Source organism: Theropithecus gelada, chromosome 9 (genome assembly GCF_003255815.1).
Source record: "Theropithecus gelada isolate Dixy chromosome 9, Tgel_1.0, whole genome shotgun sequence".
In the NCBI taxonomy this organism is placed as follows: Eukaryota; Metazoa; Chordata; class Mammalia; order Primates; family Cercopithecidae; genus Theropithecus; species Theropithecus gelada.
The window spans coordinates 21523227-21542325 of record NC_037677.1 but is presented as its reverse complement, the minus strand read 5'-3'; the positions used below and the strand labels follow the sequence as shown (position 1 = coordinate 21542325).

Sequence of the window (19099 nt, the reverse complement as noted above, 5' to 3'; positions counted from 1 at the left end):
GCTTCTTTCTTTGGTTGCCAAGCAACCTGTTGACCTCAATGTTCTTGTGTTTATACTCAAGTCAATGTGCTTGACGTTTATTTGTCCTGATATAAATAATTGTGTGCCTTAGTAGAGATACAAATTTACAAGGGTTAAAATGCTGGGTAGAATTTGAATATTAACACTTTCCCTTTAGGAACACCTGTTTCTCCCAGTCTTTTTTTCTCTTTGTGAATACAATTGTTTTGTTTACACAGTTAAGACCCGGGTGATGGGAAATATTTTAAGCTAAAGAAAGAGTGGGATCAGGAAGACAGACTGATCCCATATATTTTCTTTCTCTCCCTTCCAAAATCCAATTGAAATGAGATAAAATATATTCTAAAATCATATTACTTACCTATTGTTGTGTAACAGATTACCCCAAAACATGGGGACTTAACACAAGCAACACGTTTTTGAATCTCACAGTTTGTGTGAGTCAGAAATGAGGAGGCAGATTAGCTGAAACTTTCTGTTTTAGGATCACGCATGAAGCTGCAATCAAGATGCTGCTGGGCCTACTGTCATCTGAAGATTTCGCTGGGCTTGGGGGTCCACCCTCAAGTTCCTGGACACGGCTGTGGGAGGGGACCTCAGTCCCTCATTGCACTGAACTCTCCACAGAGCTGTTTGAGTGTCCCTTTAACATGACACCTGGTTTCTCCCAGAGGGAGTAATCCCAGGGATAGGCAACAAGGCAGAAGCCACAGGTGTTTTTTTTCTTTCCCCCCCCCCCTTTTTTTTTTTTTTTTTTGAGACGGTGTCTTGCTCGGTCGCCCACGCTGGAGTGCAGTGGCGCGATCTCGGCTCACTGCGAGCTCCGCCGGCCGGGTTCACGCGAAGCCACAGGTCTTTTATGACGTAGGCTCAGAAGCCACATGCCGTCATTTCTGCCATCTGTATTAATCGTACAGACTAACTTGGATCCAGTGTAGGAGATGATTACATAAGGGATATGGGCTATCTTGAAGTCCGGCTACCAAAAAGCTAAATCCAAAACAGCATAGTAAAAGGGAAATGGTAGCCATCAGAAGATCTTTTGAATGATAGAAAGCAAGTGGAATTATAGGATATTAGAAATAAAAATTAGAGTCCTGGATCTATAAACTTACAGATGTAATCAAATTAATTCTCAGTGGAAAATGTATAGCTTCAATGTATTATGAGAAAACCTAAAAGATAAAAAAAATATATTATCTAAGTATTCAACTGAAGTAATTATAAAAACTTTTACTGACCAGGTGCAGTGGCTCCTACCTGTATTCCCAGTGCTTTGGGAGGCCTGGTGGGAGGATCTCTTGAGCCCAAGAGTTCAAAGAAGCAGTAAGCTGTAATCACATCACTGCACTCTAGCCTGGGTGACAGAGCAAGACCTATTTAAAAAAAAAAAAAAAAAACAAGACAAAAAGTTCTTATTAACTTCTGCTTTTATCTGAAATCAAAGTTTTAGAAACATCTGTTTCTTTTACAAAGTCAATAAAATTAGCAATCCTTTAAAAGTCTAATCAAGAACAAAAGAGAAAAGATACAAATAAAAACTAAAACCAGATGGCGGAATAATACTTTAAAATTGTAAGAAAGTGCTGGGTGTGGCAGCATGCGGCTGTAGTCCCGGGTACTCAGGAGGCTGAGGCGGGAGGATCACTCCAGCCCAGGAGTTCTAGGTTGCAGCGAGCTGTGATAGTGCCACTGCACTCCAACCTGCGTGACAGAGCAAGACCCTGTCCCTAAAATAAATAAATAAATAAATAAGACAAATGAAAGAAAGACTGTGTATATCATTATGTTAATACATTTGAAAGTCTAGGTGAAATCAATTACTGTTCAGAAAAATATGAGTAAACAAGTTGTGGGTTGCACGTCTATAATCTCAGCTACTGGGGAGGCTGAGGCAGCAGAATTGCTTGAACCAGGGAGGCAGAGGTTGCAGTGAGCCGAGATGGCGCCACTGCACTCCAGTCTGGGCGATAGAGTGAGACTCCATCTGAAAAAAAAAAAAAATTCACATCTGAAAAAGAAAAAATTCGCAACCCTAGAAGTATTTGAAGAAGTAGCAAAACACCGCCCCCACCCCCACCACACACACACACACACCAAAAACTCACAGGAAAGAGCACTGCGTTCACATGTGGTATAGCCTACCACCATTTTGAGGAAGATTCACTCATTTTACTCAGTAACTATTTATTGAACTCCTTTTATGTTTTAGGAGCTGGGGATACAGCAGTAAGCAAAAAGAAGTTCCTGCCTGCAGAGAGTCTTTATTTTACTGCAGTCAGCAGAATACTAAAGCTTTCTGATTCATGTTTCTTCTTTTTTCTTTTCTTTCTTTTTTTTTTTAAGGCGGGATCTTGCTCTGTCACCAAGCTAGAGTGTGGTGGCATGATCTTGACTCACTGCAACCTCCACCTCCTCGGTTCAAGCAATTCCCATGCCTCAGCCTCCTGAGTAGCTGGGACTACAGGGCCACCTCGCCCGGCTAATTTTTTGTATTTTAGTAGAGATGGAGTTTCACCATGTTGGCCAGGATAGTCTCAATCTCCTGACCTCATGATCCCCCGGTCTTGGCTTCCCAAAGTGCTGGGATTCAAATCAACCTAACCCTGAAGACAAAACAAGACAAGCACAATCATATAAATCAGGAAGGAAGAAGGAAGGAAGGGAGAGAGAGGTAAAAGAGGAAAAGGAAAGGGAAGGGAAAAGAAAGAATATAATGGAATTACGGACTAATCATTTTTTTTCAAACTCAAGGAATTTATGTTAAAACCACAGCTAACATCATACTTGACCATGAGACTAAATGCTTTCTCCATCAGATTAGACACAAAATATTGTGATATCACAGGTCTGTCTTTAATTCAAAATGAACTATCCAAATAATACTCAGAAATAGTGACAAAAAATAAAGGACACAAATGTAAATGACTCCCATGAGACAATGGTGTATGATAAACTTGACGTACTTACAAATTGACACCAGCCCTTCATTAGCAAAGAAAATGGAATAGTCATGTCAAAGCAGTAGTTTTCCCCATAATAAAGGAAAACAGAGTATACACAATGGGTTAGAAATATCCAGAACTTGCCACATAACACCAATAAGAAAATCTCAGTTCGCAAAGTCTCATTTTTCTGTGGCCCATTAATCACAGAACAATTAGACACTGCATAAAAAATAAATTTCGATTCACCTGTAGACCCAACACACTTTAAAATGGATGGAGAAAATTTTATTAACTGTATTGGGATAAAAACACTTCCCATTAAACCTCAGGTACCATGGCTTAAAGAGTATGTACAGAATTCTCAACACAACTTTTCCTTGCAAAAGAAGTAGAAATATGGCTGAGCAGGGTGGCTTACACCTGTAATCCCAGCCCTTTCAGAGACTGAGGTGGGCAGATCCCCTGGGGTCACGAGTTCGAGACCAGCCTGGCCAACTTGGCAAAATCCCGTCTCTACTAACAATATAAAAATTAGCCAGGCGTGGTGGCAGGCGCCTGAAGTCCCAGCTACTTGGAAGGCCGAGGCAGAATCACTTGAACCCAGGAGGCAGAGGTTGCAATGAGCCAAGATGGCGCCACTGCACTCCAGCCTGGGCAACAGAGTGAAACTCTGTCTCAAAAAAAAAAAAAAAAAAAAAGTAGAAATCCATCATCCAGAAATCCTCTTTAAAATGAGCCACTGATAAATACCATATAGTGATTACTTTGTATAATAATTCATTCTTGTTGGAGTTTTGAGCCTTTTACGATAATTACTTTACATCAGGTTTTCCAAAGTACTTACATTTGTAGGATTTCTTTCCAGCAGGAGTTTTCACAAGATTTTTAAAGTAATTATTTAAATGGAAAACTTGCCCTTGCTGCCACCAACATGGAGACTTTGTACCATGTCCCGTTCTTAGTGCTTGAATGTCCCAACCTGAAGCTGAAGAAGCCGCCCTGGTTGCACATGCCATCGGCCATGACTGTGTATGCTCTGGTGGTGGTGTCTTACTTCCTCATCACTGGAAAAATAATTTATGATGTTATTGTTGAACCTCCAAGTATTGGCTCTATGACTGATGAACATGGGCATCAGAGGCCAGTAGCTTTCTTGGCCTACAGAGTAAATGGACAATATATTATGGAAGGACTTGCATCCAGCTTCCTATTTACAATGGGAGGTTTAGGTTTCATAATCCTGGACCGATCGAATGCACCAAATATCCCAAAACTCAATAGATTTCTTCTTCTGTTCATTGGATTCGTCTGTGTCCTACTGAGTTTTTTCATGGCTAGAGTATTCATGAGAATGAAACTGCCGGGCTATCTGATGGGTTAGAGTGCCTTTGAGAAGAAATTAGTGGATACTGGATTTTCTCCTGTCAATGAAGTTTTAAAGGCTGTACCAATCCTCTAATATGAAATGTGGAAAAGAATGAAAAGCAGCAGTAAAAGAAATATCTAGTGAAAAAACAGGAAATGTATTGAAGCTTGGACTAGAATTTCTTCTTGGTATTAAAGAGACAAGTTTATCACAGTATTTTTTTTCCTGCTGACCTGTTGCTATACCAACAATGTTGAGTGGCATTTTCTTTTTAGTTTTTCGTTTCTTAAAGAAAATATACTCCATATCTACAATTATAATACCAAATAAACTGATTGTTTTTTACAACCTCCTAAACATTTTTTGGAGATGACATTTCTGATTTTCAGAAATTAACATAAAATCCAGAAGCAAGATTCCATAGGCTGAGAACTGTAGACAGCTGATCAGCTTTACCTATGGTGCTTGGCATTTAACTAGAGTGTGTGATGGTAGATTATTTCAGATATGTATGTAAGACTGTTTCCTGAACAGTAAGATGTATGAAAGGAGCAGAAATAAATACTTTTTCTAATTAAAAAAATGAAAAACTTTCCCGTATTTTCCATACTACTAAGGCTTCCACCCAGCATTCATTCTTCTATTTTATAATGTTCATCTCCAACATGCATTGCGCTGTGTCTTTGAATGGAGATGACAGCAAGGAAAGCATCCCCACATTCTGTATATTCATAGGGTTTTTCTCCAGAGCCCTTTGCCATGTTAGAAAGCAAGTGGGAAAATTAAATACTTTACCATATGTTTTACATTTAGGTGGTTTTTCTCCAATGTGAGTCCTTTTATGGTTTTGAATGGAACCGGGACATCTGAAGCCTTTATTACACTTTTTATATTCTTTGAATTGTTTTCCAGGGTGGGTCTCTTCATGTCTTCAAAGAAAACTGGGAAAATTGATTGCATTCCTACATTCTGTACATCCACAGGATTTCTCTCCTGTATAAATGACAGTCCTTTCTTTTTTCTTTTCTTTTCTTTTTTTTTTTTTTTTTTTTGGGGGGGAGGGGTGGACAGAGTCTTGCTATGTTGCCCAGGCTGGAGTTCAGTGATGTGATCATGGCTCACTGTCACCTCCATCTCTCAGCTTCAAGCAATCTTCCTGCCTCCATTTTCTGAGTACCTAAAACTACCAGCACATACCACCCCACCCAGTTAATTTTTTTTCCTTTATTTTATTTTATTTTATTTTTGACACAAGGATTTGTTATGTTGTCCAGGCTGGTCGCAAACCGCTGGTCTCAGATGATCCTCCTGCCTCAGTCTCTCAAAGTACTGACTGCATTGGGCAAAATGAGTTATTTCCTGTAGTCAAGGGTAATTTTAAAAACTGAAGACTTGCCCACCTTGTTTATAGTCACAGGGCTTTTCTTTAGTGTGAGTTCTTTCACGTCTTCCAAGGGAACTGCACCACCCAAAGGTCCTACCGCACCTTTTACATTCATAGCATTTTTCTCCAGTATGAGTTTTTTCATGTCTTCAAAAGGAAGTGGGATAATTAAAGGTTCTGCCCCAAGTATTACATTCATAGGGTTTTTCTCCAATATGAGTTCTTTCTTATGCTTGAAGGGACGTGGGACATCTAAAGACTTCACCACATTTTTTACATTCGTGAAGGTTTCCTGCACTACGCGTTTTTTGTGTCTTCAAAGGAAACTGGAACAATTGCATCTTTTCCCATATTCCCCACACTCATGAGATTTCTCGAGAACATGAATTCTGATTTCATATGTCCAAAGGTAAGTTTAAGAAATGAATGCTTTACCACAGTGTTTGCATTTGTAAGGGTTTTCTCCAGTGTGAGTTCTAACATGTATTTGAAAGGAACTAGTGCCAGGCGCATTGGCTCACATCTTTTAATCCCAGCACTTTGGGAGGCCGAGGCAGATGGATCACCTGAGGTCAGGAGTTCAAGGCCAGTCTGACCTGGTTTCACCTGGCGAAACCTCATCTCTATTAAAAATACAAAAATTAGCCAGATGTGGTGGTGCACACCTGTAATCCCAGCTACTTGGGAGGCTAGGCAGGATAATTGCTTGAACCCAGGAGGCAGAGGTTACAGTGAGCCAAGATTGTGCCACTGCACTCCAGCTTGGGTGACAGACTCAAAAAAATAATTAAATTAAATTAAAAATTAAAAGGAAAGCAACTGGGGCAATCAAATATTTTCCCACAGTGTTTACATTCATGGCATTTTTCTCCAGTGTGAATGTTTTCATGTATTTGAAAGTAAAGGCCGGGCACGGTGGCTCATGCCTGTAATCCCAGCACTTTGGGAGGTCGAGGCGGGTGGATTAGGAGGTCAGGAGATTGAGACCATCCTGGCTAACACGGTGAAACCCCGTCTTTACTAATAATACAAAAAAAATTACCCGGGCGTGGTGGCGGGCACCTGTAGTCCCAGCTACTGGGGAGGCTGAGGCAGGAGAATGGCGTGAACCTGGGGAACGGAGCTTGCAGTGAGCCGAGATCGTGTCACTGCACTCCAGCCTGGACAACAGAGTAAGACTCCATCTCAAAAAAAAAAAAGAAAGTAAAGGAAAACAGTGAAGACTCTCACAATTTCTCTACATTTATAGAACCTCTTTCCGGTGTGAGTTCATTGTGAAATAAATAGGGAAATTAAGGGCTTTGCCTCATAGCTTGCATTTATAACATCCCTTTCTAGTGGGTACTACCATGAGTCTTGGACCACTTCTGGGAGAAATGGAGGCTTTCCCACATTGTTTGTGTTCGTGAGGCTTTTCTCCATATTCCCCAGCACACTCATATTGTTTGTGTTCAGAGTGAGCTCATGTAACTATGAAGGAATGAATGATGTACAAAGACTTTTCCACACACACTACCTTTGCGTGGTTTTACTCCAGTAAGAGTTTTTCCTTTTCTTTCTTTTTTCTTTTATTTATTTATTTATTTTTACAGTGTCTCGCTCTGTCGCCCAGGCTGGAGTGCAGTGGCGCTATCTTGGCTCACTGCAAGCTCTGCCTCCCGGGTTCACGCCATTCTCCTGCCTCAGCCTCCCGAGTAGCTGGGACTACAGGAGCCCGCCACCACGTCTGGCTAATTTTTTTTGTATTTTTTTAGTGGAGACGAGGTTTCACTGGGTTAGCCAGGATGGTCTCGATCTCCTGACCTCGTGATCTGCCCATTTCGGCCTCCCAAAGTGCTGGGATTATAGGCGTGAGCCACCACGCTTGGCCTCCAGTACGAATTTTCTTGTTCAGATGACAATCTGCTTTCTGGCTGAGGGTTTCTCCACATTGACTCCTTCTTTACATCCACAGAGTCTCTCCACCATATGATTTCTTAGCTTTCTCCCAAGATTTTGGGACAGATTTTCAAATGGTCTTTCCATTTGATTACTACAAAGGTCAGATTCCTGAAGGCTTCCAGCATTACATTTCTGTAGACATTCTTCCAGGAAGGTCCCAGCAAAGCCCACTCCTCGTGGGTGAGGTTCACAGCCACATTCTCAAAGCCCACTGATGTCCATTTCCAGCTTCCTTCTGTCCTGGCATCCTCTATATGATTCAGGCAGCCACAGCAGGTCCCACGCAACAGAAGCTGCAGTATCAGAGCCACCAGCAGCCTCCCAGAGGAACTGAAATCCCCTAATCTTATTTATAATCTTAAATGCAAGAGTCATAAATACGTTATTAGAAAATTGAATCCTATAATACATAATATATTATGATTAAAAAGTTCCATCCAGGCATGAAATAATAGTCCAAATTTTAAATGAATTAATTTTTTAAATGAATTTATGTAACTATGAAACAATATTAATAAACTAAAGGAAAAAAATTATATAACCGACTCAAAAGTGCTAAAGAAGGATTGATTGATTGATTGATTTTTTTTTTTTTTGAGACGGAGTCTCACTCTGTCGCCCAGGCTGGAGGGCAGTGGCGTGATCTCTGCTCACTGCAAGCTCTGCCTCCCGGGTTCACGCCATTCTCCTGCCTCAGCCTCCCGAGTAGCTGGGACTACAGGCGCCTGCCACCACGCCCAGCTAATTTTTTGTATTTTTAGTAGAGACAGAGTTTCATTGTGTTAACCAGGATGGTCTGGATCTCCTGATCTCGTGATCCGCCCGTCTCGGCCTCCCAAAGTGCTGGGATTACAGGCGTGATCCACTGCGCCCGGCCAAGAAGGATTTAATAAAATTCAACATTTTATCCGAATTACAAACAACTCGTAAGTTAAAACTTTAGTAGCTCATAGTAGACATTTTTTAAAACTCTGCCCAGCACTCATTCACTCCTCTGTTGGGTTTTTAGGGAACCACCATGAGGTACACTGTATTTTGGGGCTCCCAATGAACCCCACCTCCCATACTCACACCTTTGTGTGTTTCTCTCACATTTACTCTGAACTTGGCCATGTGACCAGTTTGGGCCAAATTAATTTTTTAAAAACTTTTATTTTAGGTTCAGGGGTAATTGTACAGGTTTGTTATATAGATAAACTCATGTCACGAGGGATTATTGTACAAATTATTTCATGACCCAGGTACTAAGACTAGTACTCAATAGGTACTTTTTCTGATCCTCTCCCCCTGGCACCCTTCACCCTCAAGTAGGCCCCCTCATCTGTTGTTTCCCTCACTGTATCCATGTGTTCTCATCATTTAGCTCCTACTTACAAGTGAGAACATGTGATATTTGTTTCTGTTTCTGTGTTAGTTTGCTAAGGATAAGGCTCTGCAGTTCCATCCATATTCCTGCAAAGGATATGATCTTGTTCTTTTTTATGGCTGCATAGTATTCCATGGTGTACATGTGTCACATTTTCTTATCCAGTCTATCATTGATGAGCATTTGTGTTTATTTCATTTATTTGCTATTGTAAATAGTGCTGCAATGAACATGTGCTTGCATGTGTCTTTATGATAGAATGATTTATATTCCTTTGGGTATAGACCCAGTAATGGGATTGCTGCGTCAAATGGTAGTTCTGTCTTCAGCCCTTTTAGGAATTGCCGTACTGCTTTCCACAACGGTTGAACCAATTTATGCTCCCAAAACAGTATATAAGTGTTCCCTTTTCTCACAACCTTGCCAGCATCTGTCATTTTTTGACTTTTAATAACAGCCATTCTGACTGGTGTAAGACGGTACCTCATTGTGGTTTTGATTTGTATTTCTCTAATAATCAGTGACTTTCTTTCATATGCTTGTTGGCTGCACATATGTCTTCTTTTGAAAAGTGTTCATGCCTTTGCTCACTTTTTAGTGAGGTGATTTGCTTTTTTCCTGTAAATTTGCTTAAGTTCCATGTACATGCTGGATATTAGGCCTTTGTCAGATATAGTCTGCAAAAATTTTCTCCCATTCTGTAGGTTATCTGTTCACTCTGTTGATAGTTTATTTTGCTGTGCAGAAGCTCTTTAGTTTAATTAGATCCCATTTGTCAATTTTTGCTTTCCTTGCAATTGCTCTTGGTGTCTTCATCATGAAATATTTGCCCTTTCCTATGTCCAGAATGGTACTGCCTAGGTTGTCTTCCAGGGTTTTTATAGTATTGGGTTTTACATTTAAGTCTTTTATCCATCTTGAGTTGATTTTTGTATATGGTGTAAAGAAGGAGGCCAGTTTCAATCTTCTACATATGGATAGCCAGTTATCCCAGAACCATTTATTTAATAGGGAGTTTTTTCCCTATCACTTGTTTTTGTCAGCTTTGTTGAAGATCAGATGGTTGTATGTGTTTGATCTTATTCCAGGTCTCTCTATTCTGTTCCATTGGTCTATGTGTCTGTTTTTGTACCAGAACCATGCTGTTCTGGTTAATGTAGCCCCGTAGTATAGTTTGAAGCCAGGTAGCATGATGCCTGCTGCTTTGTTCTTTTGCTTAGGATTGCCTTGGCTATTTGGGCTCTTTTTTGGTTCCATATGAATTTTAAAATCATTTTTTCCAGTTCTGTGAAAACTGTCATTAGTAATTTGATAGGAATAGCAGGCAGTATGATCATTTTAACAATATTGATTCTTCCTAACCATGAGCATGAAATGTTTTTCCGTTTGGGTCACCTCTGTTTTCTTTGAGCAGTGTTTCATAATTCTCATTGTAGAGATCTTTCGCCTTCCTGGTTAGCTATATTCCCGGTATTTTCTTCTTTCTGTGGCAATTATTAATGGGATTGGGTTCCTGATTAGGCTCTTGGCTTGGCTGTTGTTGGTGTATAGGAATGCCAGTGATTTTTGTACGCTAATTTTGTATTCTGAAATTTTGCTGAAGTTGCTTAAAAGCTCAAGGAGCTTTTGGTAAGACTATGGGGTTTTCTAGATATAGAATCATGTAGTCTGCAAAGAGGGATAGTTTCACTTCCCTCTCTTTCTTTTTGGATGCCCTTTATTTCTTTCTCCCACCTGTTTGCTCTAGCCAGGACTTCCAACACTATGTTGAATAGGAGTGTAAAAGAGGGCATCCTTGCCTTGTGCCAGTTTTCAAGGGGAATGCTTCCAGCTTTTGCCAACTAAATATGATTTTGGCTGCAGGTTTGTCATAGATGGCTCTTATTATTTTGAGGTATGTTCCTTCAATACCTTGTTTGTTGAGAGTTTTTAATATGAAGGGATGTTGAATTTTATCCAAAGCCTTTTCTGCATCTATGAAGATAATCATGTGGTTTTTGTCTTTAGTTCTGTTGATGTGATGAATCATGTTTATTGATTTGCATATGTTGAACCAGCCTTGCATACCAGGGATAAATCCTACTTGATCATGCTAGATTAGCTTTCTGGTGTGCTGCTGGATTCTATTTGCTAGTATTTTGTTGAGAATTTTTGTATTAATGTTCATCAAGGATATTGGCCTGAAGTTTATGTTTTTTGTTGTATCTCTGCCAGGTTTTGGTATCAGGATGATGCTGGTTCATAGAATGAGTTGAGGAGGAGTCCCTCCTCTTCACCAATTGATATTATTAAATGTTGCAAAGCAGAGGCTTCATAAGCACTTGCATATTGGTGATTGTTCTCTAAGAACGCCCATTCTTGGAACCTAGCTGACATGTTCTGAGGAAGTCCAAGCTATCACATGGAGAGATCCACATCAAAGAAAAATGAGGGTTTCAGCTGACAGCCTCATCTAAGACCCAGGTGGAGACCAACTGTCAGCCATGGGAGTGAAGCCATTCTGGACCTTCCAACCACCAAGTCTAGCTCTCCAGCCAATACCATGTGACACAGAAGATCTTCCCACCCCCTGTCAGTCTACAAATCATGAACAACAACAAATGATTGTTTTAAGCCACAAAATGTGGTGGTAGTTTGATATACCATGGCAGAGAACTGAAACACTTTCAACATAAACATTGTCAGTCCCATAGTTCGGGTTGGGTCAGTGGTATTCCAGCCAATTAAAAGAAGAGTTGGCAAACATTTTCTATAGTGAACACAAGATAGTAAATAGTTTAAGCTTTTTGATCTCTGTTTGATCTCTGTTCAACCACTCAGCTCTGCCATTATAACACAAAAGAAGCTATAGACAAAACACAATTGAATTGTACGGTGCTTTCCAATAAAACTTTATTTACAAAAACAGGCAGCAAACTTGATTTGACCAATAGGCTATAGCTGCCAACCCTTCATTAAGTGTATCACGTTACTTGGCTGTAGGGTTTGGTTCATACAAACCCACTGTGGAAGCGAGAGGAAGAACAGAATCCTGTATGAGTTATAGATTGTGGTATAAGCCAATAATAGTGTCATTAGCTAAGAAAGGAATGATGAAAACGGAGTAGACTTGGCGGAAGGGCTGAGAATTAAGAGTATGATTTTGGCTTCATTAAGGTTGAGATGTCTCTGAGATATCCAAATGGATGTAGGAGTATGCATTTGAATACTCTAGAAAGAAGTTTGGTAAACATAAATGTAGAAGTTGTCAGCAAATAAGTTGTATTTGAAGCCATTGAACTGGGTAGAAAAGAGGGCTGAGGACTGAGCTCCAAGCTCGCCAGGACTTTCCACATACAGAGACAAAAATGAGGGAGAGAAGTAAGTGGTATAGTTTGGATGTCTGTCCCCTCCAAATCTCATGCTGAAATGCAATCCCCAGTGCTGGGGATGGGGTCTGGTGGTGGTGACTGGGTCATAGGGCGGATCCTTCATGAATGGCTTAGCACCATCCCTTTGGTGATGAGTGGGTTCTCACTCAGTTCACACAATATCTGGTTGTTTAAAAGAGTCTAGGACCTCTCTTTTTTCTCTCTTACTCCCTCTCTTGCTCCTACTCTTGCCATGTGATGCGCCCACTCCCGCTTTGCCTTCCACCATGAGTAAATGCTTCCTGAGGCCTCCCCAGAAGCAGAACAGTTGCCAGCGCCATGCCTGCACAGCCTACAGAACCATGAGCATATTAAACCTCTTTTCTTTATAAATTACCCAGGCTCTGGTATTTCTTCATAGCAGCACAAGAACAGACCAACACAGCAAGTAAAGAAAACTAAAAAGGAGTGGCCAATGAAGAGGGAATAAGGTCAAAAGAGCATGATGGCCCCGATGCCACACAGAGAGAGGGATTGAAGGAAAGATGGTCAAGTGGATAATAATAGTTAATGCTCTGAGATGAGGACAGTGAATTACCAAGTAGACTTGGCACAATCAAGGTCTCTGATAACTTCAACATGAGGAGTTTTAGTGGTGTGGGGTGGGTACAGGGAACAAAAGCACATATGGCATAAGAGTGGCATAAATTGGCATAAGAGCAATGATGGGCTAAGGAGTAGAAACAAGCAGTATGGGCGTGTTTTTTCAGGGAGCCACAAGAGGTGTTTTGTTTAAGTGTGACATTGTGCCAAGTGTTGCTAGGACTCTGGAATCCATATGGTCATACAATTTGGAAGGAAAATAAAGAATTGTAGAAAATGGAAGAATTTTTTTAAATAGGAAATTTTCCTAAGAACTGGCAGCAGAAGTTTCCTATTAGTATGTAGGAAGGAAAATATTCAGATGAAATTCCAGAACTCTCACTAATATCTACCAGAAATCCAGAACAATATCATTTTTAATGACAAAATAGAAATATTAAAATTAGGATCAAATCAAGAATGTCGAGAAACACTGCTGTTATTCCACATTGTATTAGAGTACCAGCCAATGCAGTAGATGCAAAAAATAAGACAAGACATAATATTTGAAAGAGAGACTTTCATTATTTATATGCTGTAAAATCAGTGGTATGATGATATATGATAAACAACTGGTCCTGAGTGTAGTTCCTAGTATGAATATTGGTTGATGGTTTTGTTTATATATGAACAACTTAAAATGAAAGTGAAACAACTTGCCCAAACTTCACTTGTTGGTCAATGATATGAGCAACTTCTTGGTTAAATTGAAAAATAGTTTTCAAATACTTCAAGAGTATTTATTTCCTCAATTTTTTGTGTTATTCACAATGTAATGACTACGGGTATGACACTTTCACAAGTTTAATCTCGGTGTTGTCTGTTTTGTGTCATCCTAACAAAATATCGGAGGCTGGGCAATTTTTAAAGAGGTTTGGCCAGGTGTGATGACCCATACCTATAATCCTAGCACTTTGAAAGGCCAAGGCAGGTGGATTGCCTGAGCCCCAGAGTTCAAGACCAGCCTGGTCAACATATTGAAATCCTGTCTCTACAAAAAAAAAGTTACAAAAAATTAGCTGGATGTGGTGGCACACACTTGCAGTTCCAGCTACTTGGGAGGCTGAGGTGGGAGGATCGCTTGAGCCCAGGAGGTGGAGGTTGCAGTGAGCTAAGATCATACCACTGCACTCCAGTTTGGGGAACAGAAGAAAGAAAGGAGAGGAAAAGAAAGGAAAGGGAGAAAGAAAGAGAGAGAGAGAGAGAAGAAGGAAGGAAGGAAGGAAGGAAGGAAGGAAGGAAGGAAGGAAGGAAGGAAGGAAGGAAGGAAGGAAGGAAGGAAGGAGAAAGAGAGAAAGAAAAGAGAAGGAGAAAGAAAGAAAAAAAGAAAGAAAGAAAGAAAGAAAGAAAGAAAGAAAGAAAGAAAGAAAGAAAGAAAGAAAGAAAGAAAGGAAGGAAAGAAGGAAGGAAGGAAGGGAGGGAGGAAAGGAAGGAGGGAAAGAGAGGAGAAAAGAGGTTTATTTAGCTCACACAGTTCTGCAGGTTGGGAAGTTCAAGGGCATAGGCCCTGGCTTCTGGCAAGGGCTTTTGTGCTGCATCGTAACGTGGTGGAGAATGTCAAAGAGGAAGTGAACATGTGTGAAGAGAGACAAAAATCTGAAAGACACCCTGGCTTTACAACAACCCACTCTCTTGGGAACTACTCTGTTCCCTGCAGAACTAATCCAGTCTCATTGGAGTGAGGACTTAATACTGTGAGAATGGCACCAAGACATTAATGAGGAACCCATCCCCATGACCCCTGACACCACCACATTGGGGATTAAATTTCACCACGAGTTTTTGTGGGAACAAACTCAAACCATGTCCAAACCATAGCAATTTCCATTAACATTTTCTCCATTACATTATTAAGTCTAGACAGTTAACAAAACAATAAATCAAGACCTAAATGGTAACATTTGCTGGTTTCTGTAGTGTAAATACAGCACTCCTGTGATGGTTGCTTTCAAGCTACCAGAGGAACATCACTGAACATGGAGTTGGAAGAAACACAATAGCATACTGTCATAAAGAATTTCCATTATATAGAAACAAAAGAAATAACCTCAAGAGCATAGATAATAGTAAAATGTGAGAAAACAATTAGGACACAATAAGTTTTGAGCATTTATTACCTTAGTCTTTTATATAATCTGTTTAATTGTAAGTTTACATAATTTTATTTTTTTTACAATTTTTGCTTATTTTAAATTATTATTGGCACTGTAATGTGTTTTTTAGTTTATTTCCATAATTTAATTATTAATAATGGCTATGCTTAACAATCACCTCACAAAATTTCTGAAAACATAATAATCAAGTCTCATAAATTTGCATAAGCCAGCTCTGTGGCATCGTATAGTTGTGTATCCAGAAAATCAAAGAGAATCAAGTGAAAAACTAAAGAACTAACAGAACATTCAACTAAGTTCGTTGGATACAAGACCAACATAATTATAAAATGTAGAAACATCGATTCACAGTAGTAACAAGAACAAGAAAATAGTTAAGAAAAATCCTAATACATAAAGCATAAGGCAGACATTAAAAAGAAATATAAAATTTTATTGATTCACATTTTAAAAGACACAAATACATGAAAAGATATTTCATGTTCCTGCATAGGAGTAATATTGTAAACATGTAAATTCTCCCTCAAGGGAATCTATATGGTTTCTCCCTCAAAGGAAACTATATGGTCAATGCAATCTCAATCAAAATTCTAATAGAATTTAATTTGGATATTGGCAAACTGATTCTGAAGTTTGCTGGAAGAGACCATTCCTATGAATAAGTCTGTGAAAAGGTTTGATCTCCTAGATATAGGGACATTCCACAAAACATTGGTAATTAAAATAGTGAGACTGTGGTGCAGGAATAATCAAGTATACTGATGAGACAAAGGAAGAGTTCAAAATATTTCATTTGTTACAGCAATGTTATACTACATGTGAAAAGAGTCAATTCACATCATTTGGAAAAGCAGGGAGTGCTCAAAAAATCATGTTAGGAGGATTGGTTTTCATATGGAATCAGCAATCCAATGACCATCACTCACTAAAAATCCAACTATGTACATATCTGATGTGTGTTCTTTTCTCTACCTACCCTGTAATTTAAAACAAATTTTAAAACTGCTGCTATTTCACACCAAACAAACATAAAAACTCAGGTACCTAAAAGAAGTAAACTAAAATGACTTTAAGAAAACACAGGAAGTTATTTTTGTAATTTTGGCATGGTGAAAGATTTCACCATGGTGAAAATCTGGAAGCAATGAAGAAAAATAATGGGCAGATTCTTTTTTTTTTTTTTTTTTTTTTTTTTTGAGACTGAGTCTCGCTCTGTTGCCAGGCTGGAGGGTAGTGGTGCAATCCCGGCTCACTGCAACCTCCGCCTCCTGGGTTCAAGCAATTCTTGTGCCTCAGCTTCCTGAGTAGCTGGGACTATAGGTGCACGCCACCATGCCCTGCTAATTTTTGTATTTTTAGTAGAAACAGGGTTTCACCAAGTTGGCCAGGATGGTCTCAATCTCTTGACCTCATGATCGGCCCGCCTTGGCCTCCCAAAGTGCTGAGATTACAGGCGTGAGCCACCACACCCGGCCAACGGGCAGATTCTTAAAAATTTACAACCTTTGTATGGCAAGAGGCTTCATAACTCAAGGTAAAAAATAAGTTACAGATGGGGAAGAAATATTGCTGTAAATATAGCAGTCCAAAAATATGGATTAACAAAATAGCAACAGCTCTTATAAATCAATAAGAAAAAGATAATCAATCCAATTAAAAGAAAAATCTAAGTCATCCCTGTCCAATAGAAATATCATGTGAGCTACATATGTAATTTTAAATTTTTTATTAGTCATATTAGAATTATTTAAAGCAGTATTTTTTATTATATTGACATGTAATCAATATAAGAATATTAATGAGATATTAAGATAACCAATGTAAAAATATTAATGAGACCTTTTGTTTAGACCAAGTCTTTGAAATTTCTGTGTATCTTATACCGACAGCACAACCCAATTTAGGCTGTCCACCTTTCAAGTGGTCAGTGTCCACATTTGGCTGGTGATTATCAAATTAGACAGCACAGGTCTAAGCAATTCACAAAATAAACATGAGTGGCCAGTAGACTAAACTATTTCCTCATTAAGGAAATGAAAATGAAAGAAACAAGATGCCACATTTCACCTATCATATTGAACACTGAAAAAATGAAAATTTTATTTAAAACTTGCCTTATCTACAGAGAAGTATGTTATAGGATTGCTTGTATAGCAAAAAGAAGCCTAGGTCACATGGTACGATTTTGCTTCTACAAAAAATTTAGAAACTAGGCAGATGTGGTGGCACACAACTGTAGTCCCAAGCTACTTGGGAGGCTGAGGGAGGAGGATTGCCTGAGCGCAGGAGGTCAAGGTTGCAGCAAGTCGTGACTGTGTCACTTCACTCCAGCCTAGGTGATAGAGTGACACCTTGTCTCAAAAAATATAAAATGAACAGCAAAAAGGAAAGAAGAAAATGAAGAAAAAGTGGGGGAAGGGAAAGAAATAGCTCAAGTAGCAGATTGAGTTAGGCAGGTTAGGGTGCACTCCTGCAATGGAAACTACTCGGTGATTTTAATAAATTATTTGAACTATGGATATTGGCATAAAAAGCTCTCTAAAAAAACAGTAGAAAAACCAACTTGTGGGACATTTTATGTAATATGATTAACATAACATACAACATTTTTATGTTCATATATACATAGATTCCTAAATGCATGGAAAGGTGATCTGAAAGGCTGTAAACCAAAGTATTAATAGTCCTCTAGGGTGACAGGGGGTGTGGTGGATAGGTCTGTTGACCGTGGGAGTAGGAGTTTTCATTTTACAGTATATAAATTTTTGCATTAGCACATATTACATTTGCAACTGGAAGAAGTTTTAAATATGGGAGGCTCAATAAGCCACAGTTGAGAATTCAGAGTTCTCTGGCATCCATTTTTTATGGAGCTGGCCCCCTCAGTTGTTCCATTTCTGAGAAATATGCTGAGGCCATCCTAGCAAAGGATCACTTAGAATTCCGTTGTTGTTTGTTTTTTTTTTTTGAGACAGAGTCTCGCTCTGTCACCCAGGCTGGAGTGCAGTGGTGCGACCTTGGCTCACTGCAAGCTCTGCCTCCTGGGTTCACGCCATTTTCCTGCCTCAGCCTCCCGAGTAGCTGGGACTACAGGCGCCCGCCACCTCGCCCGGCTAATTTTTTGTATTTTTAGTAGAGATGGGGTTTCACCATGTTAGCCAGGATGGTCTCGATCTCCTGATCTCGTGATCCACCCGCCTCTGCCTCCCAAAGTGCTGGGATTACAGGCTTGAGCCACCGCAGCCGGCCTAGACTTCCTATTTTTGACAATTGTTGCAAATGAGGACCAACAGTTATTATTTATGATAATTCCAATTAAGCAGCTCAGCATCGAAGGTATTTCATGCAAACTAAATTTTCTATGTTATTCAACAAACTTTTCCTAAACTGTATATATAGACACTGATAGAATATTAAGATTTAAAAAATGGAAGTACTCATCCTACCTTGTGTATTGTTTTACAAAACAGAAAAGTAAACTACTTTGGTTTTCCTATCAGCAGAGTGGTACCGAAGTATACATTTTTCAACAATCCCAATTGTTAAGAAAAGGTAAGACTGAATTGGCACGTGCTTTTGTCCTTCACTCTCCTCCATTTCTTTGAATCTTTGAATAAAGACATATCTCCGAAGAGAGGACAGAAGCCACAGCTAAAGATAGTACTGAAACCCCCAAAACATCACCAGACAACCTACAACAAAACAAAGCTACATATATCAGAACTCATTGCCGGAAAAGAGAGAAAACACCACCTCAACAGTCTCCGCAGTATCTCCAAAGGGGAAGGTCAGAGAAGAACATAGGATTTTGAGTTTAGACTCAAGTGGTTTAAGGTGGATCTTTAGAGACAGGGTACCAATTGGGATCAGGCCAAGTTCAGGACATAATAGCTTAGAAGAGGTGCACGTAGCAAGGTGATGGTCTTGAAGTAAGTCTTGGTAAGTAAACTGTTGTTTTAAGTGAGTT

At 39.5% G+C, this 19099-nt stretch overlaps 1 pseudogene across 1 annotated transcript; it reads left to right on the top strand.

Moving 5' to 3' along the window:
- The first annotated feature begins 3879 nt into the window (after positions 1–3879).
- Positions 3880–4683, top strand: LOC112631548 (annotated as a pseudogene). The gene has a single exon (XR_003121150.1). The product of XR_003121150.1 is annotated as an oligosaccharyltransferase complex subunit OSTC pseudogene (transcript).
- Positions 4684–19099: the final 14416 nt, after the last annotated feature.